This window comes from Triturus cristatus, chromosome 7 (assembly GCF_964204655.1).
Source record: "Triturus cristatus chromosome 7, aTriCri1.1, whole genome shotgun sequence".
Classification (NCBI taxonomy): Eukaryota; Metazoa; Chordata; class Amphibia; order Caudata; family Salamandridae; genus Triturus; species Triturus cristatus.
In genome coordinates, this window is record NC_140590.1 from 48,936,200 (window position 1) to 48,953,129 (window position 16,930).

At 44.8% G+C, this 16,930-nt stretch overlaps 1 long non-coding RNA gene across 1 annotated transcript in view; it reads right to left on the reverse strand.

Annotated features, from left to right (window-relative positions):
• LOC146808779 (uncharacterized) overlaps positions 1-16,930 on the reverse strand; it is a 55,197-nt gene that overhangs the window by 30,522 nt on the left and 7,745 nt on the right. The window contains exon 2 of the long non-coding RNA XR_014966259.1: positions 13,372-13,558. This is a non-coding gene — a long non-coding RNA (uncharacterized LOC146808779). The remainder of the gene's footprint in view (positions 1-13,371; positions 13,559-16,930) is intronic.

The following is a 16,930-nucleotide window of genomic DNA, read 5'->3' on the forward strand; positions in this document are numbered from 1 at the left end:
TGACGGCAAAGGGGTCAGCTGGTGAAACTTTGGTCTTATATCACCTAGAAAGGGTAATACTGAAGGAGTAGCAGGTTCTCTGATGCTTGTGTGAAGAGTAAGCAGAAGGGTTTTACTCGTAGTGTATGAAGAGTAAGCGGAAGGGTTTTACTCGTAGTATGTGAAGAGTAAGCGGAAAAGGTTTGCTCGCAGTAAAAAGGTTGACTATTCTTTGAATTTAGAAGATCAGACACAGTAGCGAATGTTTCTATGTTGTTGATTAATGAAAATTATATGTAAAATTGTGCGAAAATTAGTTTTCGTATTACCTTGCAAAGGAGGGGTCAGTAGGGGGTGCTGCACTGACGTCACAGAAGGCCACGCTAGTATTGGTTGAAACAGTTGGCGTGTGACTGTCGTGAAGAATTGTAAAGGAGGGGTCAGTAGTGAGGAGTGATACTGACGTCATAGAGAGCCGCGCTAGTATTGGCTAAACACAAAGCAAAACAGAATCAGATTGGTGAGAAGGAAAAGAAGCCGTGCTGGTATTGGTCAGTTGTTAAAGTAAAAGCGAACATTTGATTAGCTGAAAATAAAAGTCATAATAATAATTGATAGTGGGTCTTACATGTGGAGACACGATCCTACATTAATAGGGAATCGCCCAGACAGAAAGTATTTATGTTTTGCTATGAACAGTACATAAAATGAAGATCATGCAAAACGTATGGAGAAAAAAGATAAATGGCATTTATACAGAGAATTAAGAATTATTTTGAAAAGGATAAACCCATTAAGACTAGAGAAGGAATTCTCATTCCTCCTCTGAAAACTCCTCCATCTTATATGATGGTAGAAAGAGGATATCATACTTGTGTATGGATAGAAAATTGGATATAATATACAAAAGATGATGGAATATTGGCGTTCCCAGAGAACGGGACATTTAATGGAAGAATTTTGCATAACTTACGCACTAGAATGAATGAGTTGGAACCAAGACCCAGATTAACTCAGTCTGAAGCCCTAGAAGAATGGGAAACTGAGGCATTTGAGCGAGATAGACTTAGAAGTGACAGAAATTTGAGCAGATATTATCCAAAGTTTCCACGTGAAACTTGAGATAAGCAGAAGAAACAGTGGAGACAGGCCATGCTAACTGAAGGGTTATATCCTGTACTGGTGACAGAAGAACAAACAGGAGGCAAGTGCACAGAAAAGAAAAAGCATTTAACGTTAACTGGTTGTGGGGAATCAGACAATGATTATTTAGAAGACATTTTGATGAAAAATCCTCCGCCTTATAAAGAAAGACCTAATAGAAACTACCCCGAGTGCTCTGATTTTAGACATACCCTTAGTGCCACAAATAGTACATGAAAGAGCAATGGAAAGGGTACTTCAGGAAAAAGAAAGGGAAGCGATAAATAAGAATAGAGACAAATTAATACAGAAGATAACACAGTTAAACGCACATCCCGAAGCTCTGACTATACCAGTGACTATAGGTCCTGTTGTCCCACTGTACGGGGATAAAACAAACTGTAATAAAAACACCTGTCATGACAACACCTATTATTGATCCAAGAAAAGAAAAGTTAGTGATTGATGACCAATCCAGTCATTGCGAGTCTGTAATGTCATTAATGGACTTACCGATAAGTGGGCAAATAAATGACACACCCAGAAGAGTCACCCCAAGTTGCTCAAAAGCAATACAAATTGAGACAGCCACCGGATCGAAAAATGCCACAATTGTAACCCCAGAAGAAATAGAAAGATGGGCACAAGAAATAGAGAAACCAAATTCACCACCGAAAATATTAGACATATTCAAATTGAAAGTTGAATTGGAAGAAATGATAGCTGGGAATGTAGGACTAGATAGGTTAAATACCTATAACGAGGAAGAATTGCCATTCATTTGCAAAAGCATAACACGAAACACAAAAACATTTCACGAAAAATTGGTAAATGTAGCCTCTGAAATGGGGATATAAATAGGGCGATCCAAAGTATTGCAAAAACGTTATAGAGCAGAATTTTCTGACAAGGATTTAAAAATATGAATGTGTCAGGAAGAAAATTACAGGTTAAAGAATTAATGACGATATTGCAGAAATGGGGAGATTTGGACAGGTGGAGAGTTCGGTGGTCGAAGAAGAAAGAGGAAGCCCAGGCAAATCGGGTCACATCTGAATATTTAGTAAAAGAAACAGAAAAGACAGAAAAGTTGTACCCAATGAGAGAGGTTCCAGGAGGGGGATATGTACATGTCCCATGGACCCGACAGGATATATTATCATTTACAAAAGATTTTCCAAAGTTAAGAGAAAAACCAGTGGAATGGTATAGGCAAGTTGAAAGGTTTGTGAAAGTATCAAAAGTTTTGTTGAAAGATTTAGATGGTCTCTTTGATATAGTGGTGCCTGCTGATTTGTGGACTGAATGTAAAATCACAGTTGATTGGCCTAATGAGGAGTACCCGAGAAACGAGAAAACAGGAGCTCCCTCAGAGGAAGTCATGAAGAAATATAACCAAGTAATAACTTTCTTAAAGGGTAAAATTCCCCAAAAAGGAAACAGATTGGATAAAAATAGAACAACTCAGGAAAAAGATGAGTCTGTACATGCGTATTATGAGCGCCTCCTACAGGTGTTCAAACAGTATAGTGGATTTGAGAGTATTGGGGACAAGGATATGGCACATTTTTTGTATCGATTTGTGTCTGGGTTAAGAAAAGGAATATCTGAAATGATTAAGCAGCATAATTTGTGCTGGCATGCAAAGCCAATAGACGAGATTTTAAAATATGCAAAATATCGTGGGGATGAAATTGACAATAGATGAAAGAATTTAGAAGAAAAAGTGCTGTGGGCTCAAGTGAAATTGGCAGAACAGCAAGAACTCCAGTTACAAAATCAGGCAGGAAATGCAGGAAGAGGGCAAGGTCAAGGGGAAAATAATGGGGGTAAACCGAAAGGACGGTTAAGTAGGGAAGAGGCCAAAAAGAGGTTTCCCTGTCATGGGTGCGGAAAATTGGGGCATTGGAAGAACGAGTGTAAAAGCATACAAAATAATAATGGCCCAAATCAAAATGTAAATCCACAGACGCAGAATGAGGTGCTAATGAATCAACCCCAGCAGGTTGTAAACCTACAGAGTCAATTGCCACCTGCCCCTTTGCTAAATTTTGTTAGTCAAGCCAAGTACAATGCGGACACAGGATTTCAAGAAGGAAGTGGTAAGAAAAACTATGTAACATCACAGTTTTTTTTGCAGGATACATATTTTGGAGCTCAAGATCAATGGCGGTGCCTGAAAAGGGGGGAAGAGGAGTGCGTACTTGACGCATCCTTACCGGTAGATCAGTCAGGTCTGTATATTGACGGAAAGGTAGAAGGAAATTACATTACCTTTTTGTTGGACACTGGTGCTACCCTGTCTACTGTGAGAACAGCAGACATCCCAAACCTACCCCTCTCGGGAGAAGCGATCCAATTAGTGGGCGTTTCTAATAAACAAATTAGGACCCCTATTACAAAACCAATGGAAGTGTGTATTGGAAATTTTAAAGAAATGCACAAGTTTGTAGTGTACGATTCTAGTCCTGTAAATTTATTGGGAAGGGACTTGTTGTGCAAAATTAATTGCAACATATTTTTCACACCGGACAGTGTTGCCATCCAGACCCCTGATGAAGATGGAATATATAAAATCAAGTTAGACAAACAAGGAACAGAAATAGATGAATTATATTCAGTGATGAACAAAGATGACTTACCAGATGAAGTCAAAACTACAGTGAATCCTGAAGTATGGGATTTTACAGGAAAAGAAGTAGGGTTAATGACAGACGTAGACCCTGTTAAAGTGACTGTGAAAGCAGGGGCAGTCTATCCAAATACTCGACAATGCAAGGTAAATCCTGTAGTAAAGGCAGGTGTTGCTGTAGAAATTGATCGAGTGGTCGAACAGGGCATTTTAAAGGAAATCATGAGAAGTCCCTGTAAATCCCCTATAATTGGCATTAAGAAACTAAGCGGAAAATATAGGTTAGTTCAAGATTTAAGAAAGATCAACAAGACTGTTGTGCCATGTTGCCCTATAGTACCGAACCCTGCAGTGATTTTGTACCAAATACCATGGAATGCAAGATGGTTCACTGTAATTGATTTATGCCATGCTTCCTTTGTCCATCCCTTTACATCCTGATAGCCAGTTTTTATTTCCTTTAAATTTGAGGATCGTGTCTATGTTTGGAATCGCGTTCCTCAAGGGTGCACAGAAAGTCTGTAAATTTTTAACCGCATTTTGAAAAAATGCCTTGAGACATCGGTGCTGCCTCTGGAATCAGTTTTGGTGCAGTATATTGATGACCTATTGGTCACGTCTAAAACAAGAAGTGATTGTGTAACTGATTCCATTGCTTTATTGAACCATCTAGCAAAGGGTGGACATAAAGTGTCCCCTGAAAAATTGCAATTCTACGAAGCGAAGTAAAATATTTAGTACATCAAATAGAACGAGGATCTAGAAGAGTGACCACTGAGAGAATACAAATGATAAAGCAAATGAAGCTACCACAGTCACAAAAAGAAATAAGACTGATTCTTGGTGTTGTGGGATATTGCAGGCAATGGATTGTGGGGTTTTCTCTACTGGCAAAACCCTTCATACAAATGACAAAGAAACGAGCAAAAGACCCAGTAGAGTGGGATGATCAGAGCTTGCAATCTTTCGCAAAATTGTGAAATTGTTTATGTGAAGCACCTGCTCTAGGTATGCCACATTATTCAAAAGAATTTGCATTGTTCTGTTGTGAGAGAGAAAACTGTGCCCTCTCAGTTTTAACACAGAGACATGGTCTAATGCGACGTCCAGTGGCATATTTTTCTGCTACCTTAGATCCGGTAGCATCTGCATTGCCAGGATGCCTAAAAGCTGTGGATGCAACGTGTGTAAGTATAGAACAAAGTAAGTCAATTGTAATGGTACATCCTGTTAAGGTATGAGTCCCTCATGCAGTTAAAATTCTGCTAACAAGAACACAAACTCAGTATCTCACTCCGAGCAGATTAACCAAATATGAAAGGATCATATTGGGAGCAGGAAATGTGACCATAATCTGATGTACAATTCTTAACCCAGCTTACCTTGTTGCCAGACCCATACAATGAGGAAGTGAAAGATGAAGCTGAACACGAATGTCTTGATGTAACAGAACTCAGTACCAAACCCCGACCAGACATACAGGATGAACCTTTAAAAGATGCTGAGCATGAACTGTTTGTAGATGGCTCGTGTATGCGCCATGAGGAAGGAGGGTTAAGTGTTGCTTATGCTGTATATACATTGGCTGGAATAGTCAAAGTATCCTACTTACCAGGAGTCAAGTCTGCACAAGTATCTGAATTTATAGCTTTAATTAAAGCTTGCAAAAATGGGAAAAATTGGAGAGTAACCATTTACACTGATAGTCAGTATGGTTACGGGGTTGTGCATGACTTTAGCCAGCTTTGGATGCAGCGGGACTTCCTGACTTCTTCAGGGTCACCCATTAAAACAGAAATTTTATTAAAGAGTTGCTTGAAGCAATACAATTACCAAAAGAGGTGGCAGTGGTCAAATGTACTGCACACAAGTCAGGAAATGACCGTGTGACTGCAGGCAATCGATATGCTGACCAGGTTGCCCAACACTGTGCTAATTTTCAAATGGCAGTAAACAGGAAAGTTGAAAATTGTGGAATCAGCTGCCAACTTATGCAATTGTCAGGATTACAAACATGGAGAGAGATAAGAGAACTCCAAGATGAAGCAGAGACAAAAGAAAGAGAAGAGTGGGAAAAAATTGCTTGTCAGAGAAGGGCAGAAGATGGTGTATGGGTTTACTTAAATGACAGACCTGTATTGCAAGACTGTATGCTTGCACCCATGGCTAGAATGTATCAGGGAGACACCCACATAGGTAGAGACGCAATGATTAGACTCTTTAGACGGGATTGGTTTAATCCACGGGTACTCATAGTACGGCCCGCGGGCCGCCAGCGGCCCGGCAACCCTTCCTTGGTGGCCCGCAGACCTTGCAGACATCGTACCTGTGCTTTTTTTTCTTTAAAAGAGTGTCCGCAAACACCGCCGGTTGCAGCAGCGCGGAGCTATGGGGGCCGGGCAATTCTTTTAAAGACCATTCACTTGTTAATGAGGCTTTGTTGTATATCACCTCTTCTTAGCGCCCCTGCATCTCCCCTCAATCAGAGGGGAGATGCAGGGGCGCTAAGAAGAGGTGAAATACAACAAAGCCTCATTAACATGTGAATGGTCTTTTAAAGACCTGTGAAGTACTCGGGTGCAGCTGTGTGTGTGCCCAGGAAGCTGTCTCAGCCCGGGGTGACACACGCGGGGTGAGGTGACAGAGGGTGACGAGGACAGCAGGGTGTGAGAGAAGCGGGTGAGGTGACAGAGGACAGCAGGGAGTGAAAGCAGCGGGTGAGGTGACAGAGGGAGACAGACAGAGGGAGACAGATGGGGACAGAGAAAGGGAGATGGAGGGAGGGAGACAGTGGGAGGGAGACAGAGACAGACAGAGGGATGGAGACAGAGAGGGGGACAGAGAGAGAGGGGGACAGAGAGAGAGAGAGGGAGAGAGAGAGAGGGAGAGAGGGAGACAGAGAGAGGGGGAGACAGAGAGAGAGTGAGACAGAGAGAGGGAGGCAGAGGGAGGGAGACTGAGGGAGGGAGACAGACTGAGGGAGGGAGGAAGACAGAGGGAGGGAGGAAGACAGAGGGAGGGAGATAGAGGGAGGAAGACAGAGGGAGGGAGACTGAGGAAGGGAGGGAGACAGAGGGAGGGAGACAGAGGGAGAGAGAGGGAGACTGAGGGAGGGAGACAGAGGGAGAGAGAGGGAGACAGAGAGGGAGGGAGACAGACAGCGGGAGACAGAGGGCAGAGGGTGAGAGACAGAGGGAGGGAGACAGAGACAGACAGAGGGAGACAGAGGTAGGGAGACAGAGGGAGAGAGAGGGAGGGAGACAGAGAGAGGGAGACAGAGAGAGAGGGACAGAGCGAGAGGGAGGGAGACAGAGAGGGAGGGAGAGAGGGAGAGAGAGAGTGATAGGGAGAGGGAGGGAGACGGAGAGAGGGAGGGAGAGATAGAGAGAGGGAGGGAGAGATAGAGGGAGTGAGAGAGCGAGGGAGACAGAGGGAGAGAGAGGGAGGGAGACAGAGAGAGGGAGACAGAAAGGGAGGGAGAGAGGGAGGGAGAGAGGGAGAGAGAGAGTGATAGAGAGAGGGAGGGAGACAGAGCGAGCGAGAGAGAGCATAGTTTTATTTTTCTCTATCCCCCCCTCCCCCACTGCCCCCGCCCCCCCCGGTGCGGCCCTTGGCCATAAACCACACTGTAAATTTGGCCCCCGAGAGAAAGTTTGTGAGTACCCATGGTTTAATCCAAGGTTCAGGAACATGGCAGAGAGTCTTTGCCAAAGATGCTCAACATGTCAGCAAATTAATCCTGGCAAAAGAACAATGGTCTATACAGGGAAAATTGGAAAAGCTGAATGTCCTTTTATAAGACTTCAAATTGATTTCATTCAGTTGCCTGTTTGTCGAGGATTAAAATATGTACTTGTCATCGTTTGTCTATTTTCAAAGTGGGCGGAGGCATACCCCACTAGAAGAATGGACAGCTTGACAGTGGCCAAACTCCTATTAAGAGAGTTAATACCTTGTTTGTTTTCCAGTAACTATTGAATCAGACCTTGGGTCTCATTTTAATAATGAAATAATTCGATTAATTTGTGATGCCTTCAAAATTGAACAAAAGCTGCACTGTGCTTACCGCCCAGAGGCATCCGGATTGGTAGTGCTGGAGCAGAGTTTTCTGTTGAAAATGTATCGAGTTTTAAGCTCCAGTTTTGTCTATATGTTGTGATTAAAATAACTAATTTAAAAACATTAATTAATAGTTTGTTTTGTTTAAAGTCCAAACTAATCAACATTACTAATGAGAGAAATTACACGTGGGTTGCATATATGTTGCTTAATAATTATGTGCGGTTTTTACTAAATAAGTGTTGCAAAGGTACTATTTGTTTTGTGTTTATGCTTTTGAAATAACATGTGCTAATGCTTCTTCGTGTTGCAGACGGCTAGATAATTACATACACATAAGGGTGTTAGTGGGGAATAACACTGTATAATCATTATGATGTGGTAACGTTGTTTTGTGTTTCTTTAAATTAAGATGGTCCGTTTTGGCCTAAAACAAGATGGCTGCTATTTACAGCCTGCGCTCGAGTGATTGAATTTTGACGAGAGGCCTTGCTGAACATGGTCGAGAGTCACCTGACCACAGCCTTTGCCTGAATAGAAAGTTTTCCGTGAGGACATCAGCTTTGGGAATGGATCCAACTGCCCTTAAAGAGGGATAAAACCAAAACCAAAACAAAACAACGTTACCACATCATAATGATTATACAGTGTTATTCCCCACTAACACCCTTATGTGTATGTAATTATCTAGCCGTCTGCAACACAAAGAAGCATTAGCACACGTTATTTCAAAAGATAAGATATCACCAGTTAGTTTAGATAACTGGGCTAAGTATACTAAGGACGATGGTGTCTTAGCGTTCCCGGAACATGGTTCATTTAATTTGGCCGTGTTGAGAAATTTACGGGAAAAGATGATGTGTCTAGAGCCTAGACCAAGGCCGACACAGTTCGAGGCGTTGATGGAATGGGAAGATGAGGTGCATGAGCGAGAAAAGCAGAGGAGTGGAGGCAATTACAGGCAGTTTTTTGGGAGGAAATATGATCGTGAAACACATCATGATCGAATGAAGAGATGGCGAGATGCTAGTATGTCAGAGGGATTATATCCTATGAGGACAGCTGAAGAAACAGAAGGAAGGAAGGGTACAGAAAAGGTACCTAATGCCGAATTAACCAGGTATAGGGCTAACGATTATGAGGATGAGGTTTTGGATGACATGCTCTATAAGAGACCGCCTCCATATAGACCTGAACCAGAAGAGAGCACGCCAGTTGCTACTCCAATAAGAGATACTTTGCGAATTGTTAAAACTGAGGTTGTGACACCTGATCTGAAAAGTGGTAGCTCTTTCACGGAAAGGGAAAAAGAGAAAGAACAGGAGAGAGGGAATCAGATCAGTGATGAGAGAACAAGAGAATTAGCTAGAACGACATCTGAGCTGACTGAGAGAATTAGAGAGCTGACGAAAAATCTAGAGGCTGTTACAGTGCCTGTAACAATAGGTCCGGTTGTGCCTATTTTTGATAAACAAAGAATGGGTGAAAATGGTTTGACAGTTCCTTATGTTGGAAATGGTTTGGTTGGTTCTTGCACTTTGGGGAATCAAGAATGAGGACTGGCGAAAATAATTTGAGACAGTCAAGACATGACACATGTGGTGGAGGAATAGAGGTGCAGTCTAATTCAGGATTGAATACTGGTTGTTTGGGAGGATCGATTCTGGAACCACAGAGGGTTACAGAGCAAGCGAGTACAGTGAAAAAGTCTACAGAAATAACAGCTGAGGATTTGAATGATTGGTTGAAGGTTCTTCAAAAGAAGGATAAAGATTCACAGGCAATTGATGTAGCTAGGTTGCGCATAGAATTGGAGGAGCTTATTGCAGGAACAATTCCTACAGATATACTAAAAAATCATCATGATGGAGAGTTGTTATTCATGTGCAAGAGTATCACCTGGAGGGCTAAAAGTACACATGACAGGTTAAGAGCCATAGCGAGTGAACAAGGAGTTGACATGGATAAGGTGAAAGCTTTGCAGAAGTCTTACAGGATGGATTTCACTGACAAGGATATTGAGAATCTAAATGGTGCTGGTAGGACAGGACAGATTAAGGAAATTATTGCCTTATTGCGAAAATGGGGTGATGTAGAAAAATGGAAGGATAGGTGGTACAAGAAAAGGGAAGATTCAGTGGATAGGACTTACTCAGCTTTTCCCATGAGAGAAAAGGAAAAAACAGTGGATGCTTATCCTATGAGAGAGATTCCTGGAGGAGGATATGTACATGTCCCATGGACTAGACAGGATATTTTATCATTTACGAATGATTTCCCTCGACTGAGAGAAAAGCCCGTCGAGTGGTATAGGCAGGTAGACAGGTTTGTGAAATTGTCAAAAGTGCTGTGGATTGACCTGAATAGTCTGTTTGATATAATTGTCCCAGCAGACTTGTGGGCAGAGTATAAGATAGTTGTAGATTGGCCTGCAAAAGAGTATCCAAGAGATCTGAAAACAGGAGCACCAGATCCAGAGGTAATGAAGAAATATGAACAGGTCATAGTGTTTCTGAAAAATAAGGTACCTCCGAAAGAGACAGACTGGGTTAAAATAGATCGAACACATCAGGAAGCAAAAGAATCAGTTCATGCTTTTTATGAAAGGCTGATACTGGCTTTTAAACAGTTTAGTGGAGATGAACATCTAGGTGACAAGGATTTAAGCCATTTTGTATACAGATTTGTATATGGCCTGAGACCTGAAATTAGTGAAAGAATACGAGAGCATACGGTTGATTGGCAGAGTAAAAAGATTGATGAAATATTGAGACATGCAAAGTACTTCAGTGATGAAATTGAAGCAAAACAGAGAAAGCTGAAAGAGAAGGCAATGTGGGCACAGGCGAAGGTTGCTGAAAGACAATAAGCACAGTTGGTGGAACAAGCTAATAATCCAGGAAATAGGCCCAGATATGGTGCAGGAAAAGGAAAGGGAAATTTAGAGGAAGCGAAAAAAAAAGTTTCCTTGTCACAACTGTGGACAATTGGGGCATTGGAGATCCGAGTGTACCAATCCACCATTAGTTAGTAATGATAACAAATCATTAAATCAACAGGTGCAGAACGAGGGGTGTAATCAACAGCAGCAACAACAGAAGGTTGCCAGACAGCAGAGCCAAGAGCCGAAACCGCCCTTGCCGCAGAATAGAGGGTCCCAAAAGTATAACCAGGACTCAGGATTCTACAATGATGAGCAGGTAAACAAATCGAGACGTACTAACCCGGTACAGCAGTACTGGTTAAAGAATGAGGGGAGTGAGTCTGAAGGGGACTATTGACGGTGCCGAAGAGAGGAGGAAGAGTGCATACATGGTGCAACTCTGGAAATAGACCAGACAGGACCATTTGTAGATGGGAAAATAAATGGGGAGAGTGTTACTTTTTTGGTAGACACAGGAGCGACGAGATCAACTGTCAGGTCAGCAGATGTTAGAAATCTTCCTCTCTCGGAAGAAGCAATCCAAGTGGTTGGTGTAGCCAATACGCAGATTAAGACTCGTCTTACTGAACCAGTAAGGTTAAAAATAGGAACATTTTCAGACATGCACAGGTTCATAATTTGTGACACTAGTCCAGTGAACTTGTTAGGTAGGGACCTATTGTGCAAAATGAATTGTACAATTTTCTGTACTCCAGATGGAATAGCTTTTGAGACACCAGATGAGGATGTTTTGTACCGGATGACTCTAGATAATAGAGAGAGTGAAAATGTTGGTACATATGCTGTGTTTAATCCAGATGATTTGCCTCAAGAGTTGAGACACACAGTAAAAACAGCGGTTTGGGATTTTACTGGAGAAGATGTGGGATTGATGAATAATGTTGATCCAGTAAAAATTTCAGTGAAAGAGGGAATTGCATATCCTAATAACCCACAGTACAGATTGACACCAGAAATAATTGAAGGAATAACTCCTATAATTGACAAAATGATTCAGCAGGGTGTTTTGAGAGAGTTATTGAGTAGCCCGTGTAATTCACCGATAATGGGGCTGAAAAAACCTAATGGAAAATTCAGGATTGTGCAAGATTTGAGAAAGGTTAACAAAATTGTGGTGGCGTGTTGTCCCATTGTGCCAAATCCTTCAGTGATTTTGTATCAGATTCCTCATGATGCTGAGTGGTACACAGTGATTGATTTGTGTCATGCTTTCTTTTCAATTCCATTGCATCATGACAGCCAGCCGATTTTTGCATTTCGGTTTGGCCAGCGTATTTTAGCATGGTGTCGTATCCCACAGGGGTATACAGAGAGTCCATCGATATTCAATCAGTTATTGAAGAAATCATTAGAGAGTTTGATCATGCCTGAAAGCTCAGTACTGGTACAGTACATTGATGACCTACTTGTGGCATCGAAGACACGTGAAGCTTGTGAAGTAGATACCATAGCTTTACTAAATCATCTGGCAGATGGAGGGTTAAAGGTATCTCCAGCCAAATTGCAATTTTGCAAGAAAGAGGTGCATTATCTTGGACACAATATTGAAAAGGGTCTGAGAAAGGTGACCGATGACAGGATCAAAATTATCAGAGGAATGAGAGCCCCAATGACCCAGAGAGAAGTGAGAATGTTTCTGGGGATGGTGGGTTATTGTCGTCAGTGGATAAGTAATTTCTCCCTGATAGCAAAGCCATTGATTAAACTGACTAAAAGTGAGGTGAGAGATCCATTGGAACTGGACGCAGAACAAATGGCTGCATTTGAAGAGTTAAAAAGCAGAATGTGTGAAGCACCTGCTTTGGGAATGCCAGACTATGAGAAAGAGTTTGAGTTGTACTGCAGTGAGAGAAATGGATGTGCACTTTCAGTGTTAATCCAGAAACATGGACAACTGAGAAGGCCCATTGCGTACTTCTCATCAACACTTGACCCCGTAGCTGTGGGTTTGCCAGGTTGCCTGAAAGCAGTAGCTGCTACATGCAGAAGTTTGGAACAGAGTGAAGGTATAATAATGGGATATCCTGTAAGGGTATTCATACCTCATGATGTGGCAATTCTTTTGACGAGAAGCAGGACTCAATATGTCACATAGTCGGTTGACTAAATATGAGAAAATCATTCTGGGAGCATCAAATGTGACTCTTGAGAGATGTGTGAATGTGAATCCAGCAACACTGTTGCTGTTACGAAAATCTGAACGTAGCGGAATGCAATCCCTGTTCACGTTGGTATTGCATTCAGACTATAAAAACCCTCAAGTATATAACTGTGCTTATTTCTGAGATTAATCTTTGTTGATTGATTTAAGATAAACTTGTTTATTGCACTTCTTTACTATTATTAGTGGCATGTTGCAATTGTAGGTATCAATGTTTGTTTCTGAACCATAATGGCGAAGTACCATTCGTTTCACGAGTTATGGCACATGTTGCACACGTGTAACACGTTTAGTTATACTGAAATATGCTTGGCACGTGTCAACTGTAGATCGCTCCGTGCGTATGCTAATTGCGAAGGCACACCCAGGACACGTTTTGAGAAGCCTTCGCAAAGGTATTTAAACCCCCACCCACTATTTCCCGATGCTTCGCTTCCTGCTGGCAGAACTCACCTGACTCTGTTCACCGCATGCAGCTTCAGTCTGGTTTCGGTCCTGATCCTTCAACTTCTTCCAAGCTGGGTCCGGGACTGCAACACTTCCTGATTCCTCAAGGGCGCTTCGGAAGGAAAGGTCCGGCTGGATCGTCTTCCGCTGTCACGGCGCTCTTCAGTTCCTTCGACGCTCCGCTTCCGGTGACCTAAGAGATGAAAGAAAAAACAACAGGGTAAATAAACCGGCGCCTAGCAACCCTCACAAGTCCGGGTAATTCTTAACGAACGGTAAGAATCTTCATTCTGTTTGACACTTAAAGCACCGAGGCGCGTAATTAAGACAACAGCTGTTTCTCCAAGCCTAAAGGAGCCGTTTTCAAGATAACTTTAAGTTATTCACAGAATTGTAGTGTCGCGGTCTAGTGGACGCGCGCACTACGTAATGATGTAGATGTGCGTAGCGACCGTTTGGACGCTACTGCGCATGCGCGAAGTATAGCGCGCGAGCGAGAGACGCGATCGGAGCGTGTTGCCCGGCGCTCTCTCTGTAGGTGACTTATATAGTGTAATAAAGGTTCCTTTTTGCAGCAGAACGTTTCCTGAGAGTCTGTGGGGGAAAGTAACATACAGCCTGGCACCCTACAACATTACAGTGGCGACGAGACTGGGACAAGAAGAACCCTAGGTGCAACAGGTGGAAGGTGCCCCCCAACCTGCAGCAGAGAAGAAGCCCACCAGGGAAGATACCACCCTACGCGGTAAGAAGACCGGAAGGACCAAGGGCAGACACCTACAAACCGGGAGAGCGCGGCAGAGGCAGATAGAAGCCGGGGAGTGGCACGTGGGCAACGGAGGAGCCAGCCACGAGGTAGAGGATATCGCAGGCGGACAGCGGAACCGCAGAGGAGATCCTGGCGGAGTCAGGGGACGACGGAGCAGCCAGCTCGAACGCGGTCCCAGGTACCCGAAGCAGGGGAGCGGGGACGGACGCACCAGGTAGCCCAAGGAAGCAAGTGGACGCCAAAATGAGTGCACAGTCATCGACTCTGACGACGCCGATACCTTTCCTACCACGCCCGGGAGAACCCATAATGAAGTGGGAAGACTGGAGGGAGTACTTCAAAAACTACCTGGAAGCGCTAGAAGATGAGAACGAGGAGGCGTTCTCTAGTGCCAGGAGGAAGAGGATACTCCTACACAACCTAGGACCAGAAGGGATACGAGTGTTTCAAAATCTCACACCAACCACCAGACCTGTAGGGGACACAGATGTGTTCACCCATGCCATAGAAGATTTGGACAACCACTATCGACCGGCAGTGTGCACCTCCATCGACCGCTATAACTTCCAGCAGAGGAAGCAAGAAGCGGGGGAATCCGTAGATGACTACGTGGCGGCGCTGCGGAAGCTGGCGATGACGTGCAGGTATGGCGGACTGCAGGACGAATTCATCAAGGACCAGATCGTCATGCACACGACAAGCAAGTCAGTACAGGACAAACTATGGGCGAATGGCGATGCGACGCTGAACGAAGTGATCGCCATAGTGAAGAGAGCGGAGCTAACAAAACGATGTGCGGAAGCAGCCAAGAGAGAACCGGCCCCCAGACTCACAGTCAACAAGGTAGACGACGCGGACCACCAGACGCGGGGGAAACAAACGACGGGGGAGTACAGAGGAGCGGCCACAGGGAAACCAAGACCCGGACCGACATGGAAACAAGGGAAAGGCGATGCCATGAAATGCTACAGGTGCGGCAGCTCGAACCATGCAGCGCACGACAAACGGTGCCCCGCGTTCAGAGCCAAGTGTGCGTTCTGCGGCCTAGTTGGCCATTACGAAAAGGTATGCCGCAGAAAAGGAAGACAGCAGGCGGTGAAGTTCGTGGCACAGGACGAGGGGGAAGACGCAGAAGACCGCGAAGAAGACGAAGAAGTCCTGTGTATTGAAGACCAGGTACTGGGCATAGAGGGGAGAAGAACGCGCAAACCCCAGTGCGACATGATCATAGGAGGCATACCCATCACCATCGTGGCGGACTCAGGATCTCCTTACACGATCATTCAACGTTCAGTATGGAACGAGAGGTTCAGACCCACGTGGGGCGCGCGACTAGAACCCCCCGACATTCGACCTGTTACTTACACAGGGGACCCAATCCCGATGGTAGGGTTCAAGACTATGAAGTTCCAGTTCAAGGAGCGGAGTGCGCTCTGCAAGCTGTACGTCGCGGAGAAGGGACCGTCAGTCCTGGGCTGGATGGACCAAGGAGTGTTGGGAATACAGCTGAACCCAGGAGGGGACACCCAGGTGATGGTGACTCTGGACGGAGAGGAGTCGACGGCAGAAAAATGGCGGAGCGGGCACCCGAAGGTCTTCGGCGGGAAAATCGGGAGACTGGAGAAGTTCTCCCACAAAATCGTCCTCAAAGAAAACGCCCGGCCGGTAGCGCACAAGGTACGGAACATCCCGATTGCGGTAAGGGAGGCGGTGCAACAGGAGCTCCTCCGACTGGAAGAAGGGGGAATCATTGAGCCCATTGACAGCGCGGAGTGGTTGGCACCATTGGTGGTGGCCATGAAACCGTCAGGCAAAGTGCGCCTCTGTGTGGACCTCAGGGAGTTGAACAAGTGCATAGTGGTGGAAAGGTTCCCCTTGCCACGCATAGAGGAAATGTTGGCCCGCACGAAAGGAGTGAAATGGTTCTCCACCATAGACTTGCAATCGGCATACCACCAGGTAGCACTACATCCGACAAGCAAAAAATTGACATCGTTCATCACGCCGTTCGGCTGCTACCAATTCTGCCGCATGCCCTTTGGTCTCGCCTCAGCAGCGGCGGTGTTCCAGAAGCTAATGGCCCGCCTATTCAAAGACATTGAGGGAGTGCAGTACTTTCAGGACGACATCCTAGTGATGGGGACGGAGCTGGAGGACCATGACAGGAAACTGTCGGCAGTATTGAAGATCCTGGAAGAGAAGGGCCTAACAGCAGAGTGGGAGAAGTGTCATTTTGGAATGACATCAGTCACCTACCTGGGACACGAGATCGGGGCGCAAGGAATAACGCCGAAGAGAGGGAACGTAAAAGCCATCTGCGAAGCACCGCCGCCCACCTCCAAGGAAGAAGTACGGTCGTTTCTGGGGATGGCAGAGTACTACAGTAAATTCGTCCACCACTTTGCCACAAAAACCCACCACATGAGGCAACTCACGAGGGACAAGACGGCGTTCATATGGACGGAGGAGACGCAAGAGGAGTTCGACACAGTGAAACGGGAAATTGGCGGAGCGGTCCCGTTGCAAGGATTCGATCCCCAGGGGCGGTCAATATTGATGACGGATGCGAGTGAAAAGGGGCTGGGAGCGGTGCTCATGCAGGAGAGACCAGAAGGCGGCACGGAGACGATCAGCTTCGCGTCCCGGACGCTGACAGCATCGGAACAAAAGTTCAGCGTGATAGAGAAAGAGATGCTAGCGGTAGTGTGGGCCATGGCGAAGTATCGTCAGTTCCTGTGGGGAACCAGATTCCAGGTGAAGACAGATCACAAGCCTCTCGTGAAAGTACTGACATCA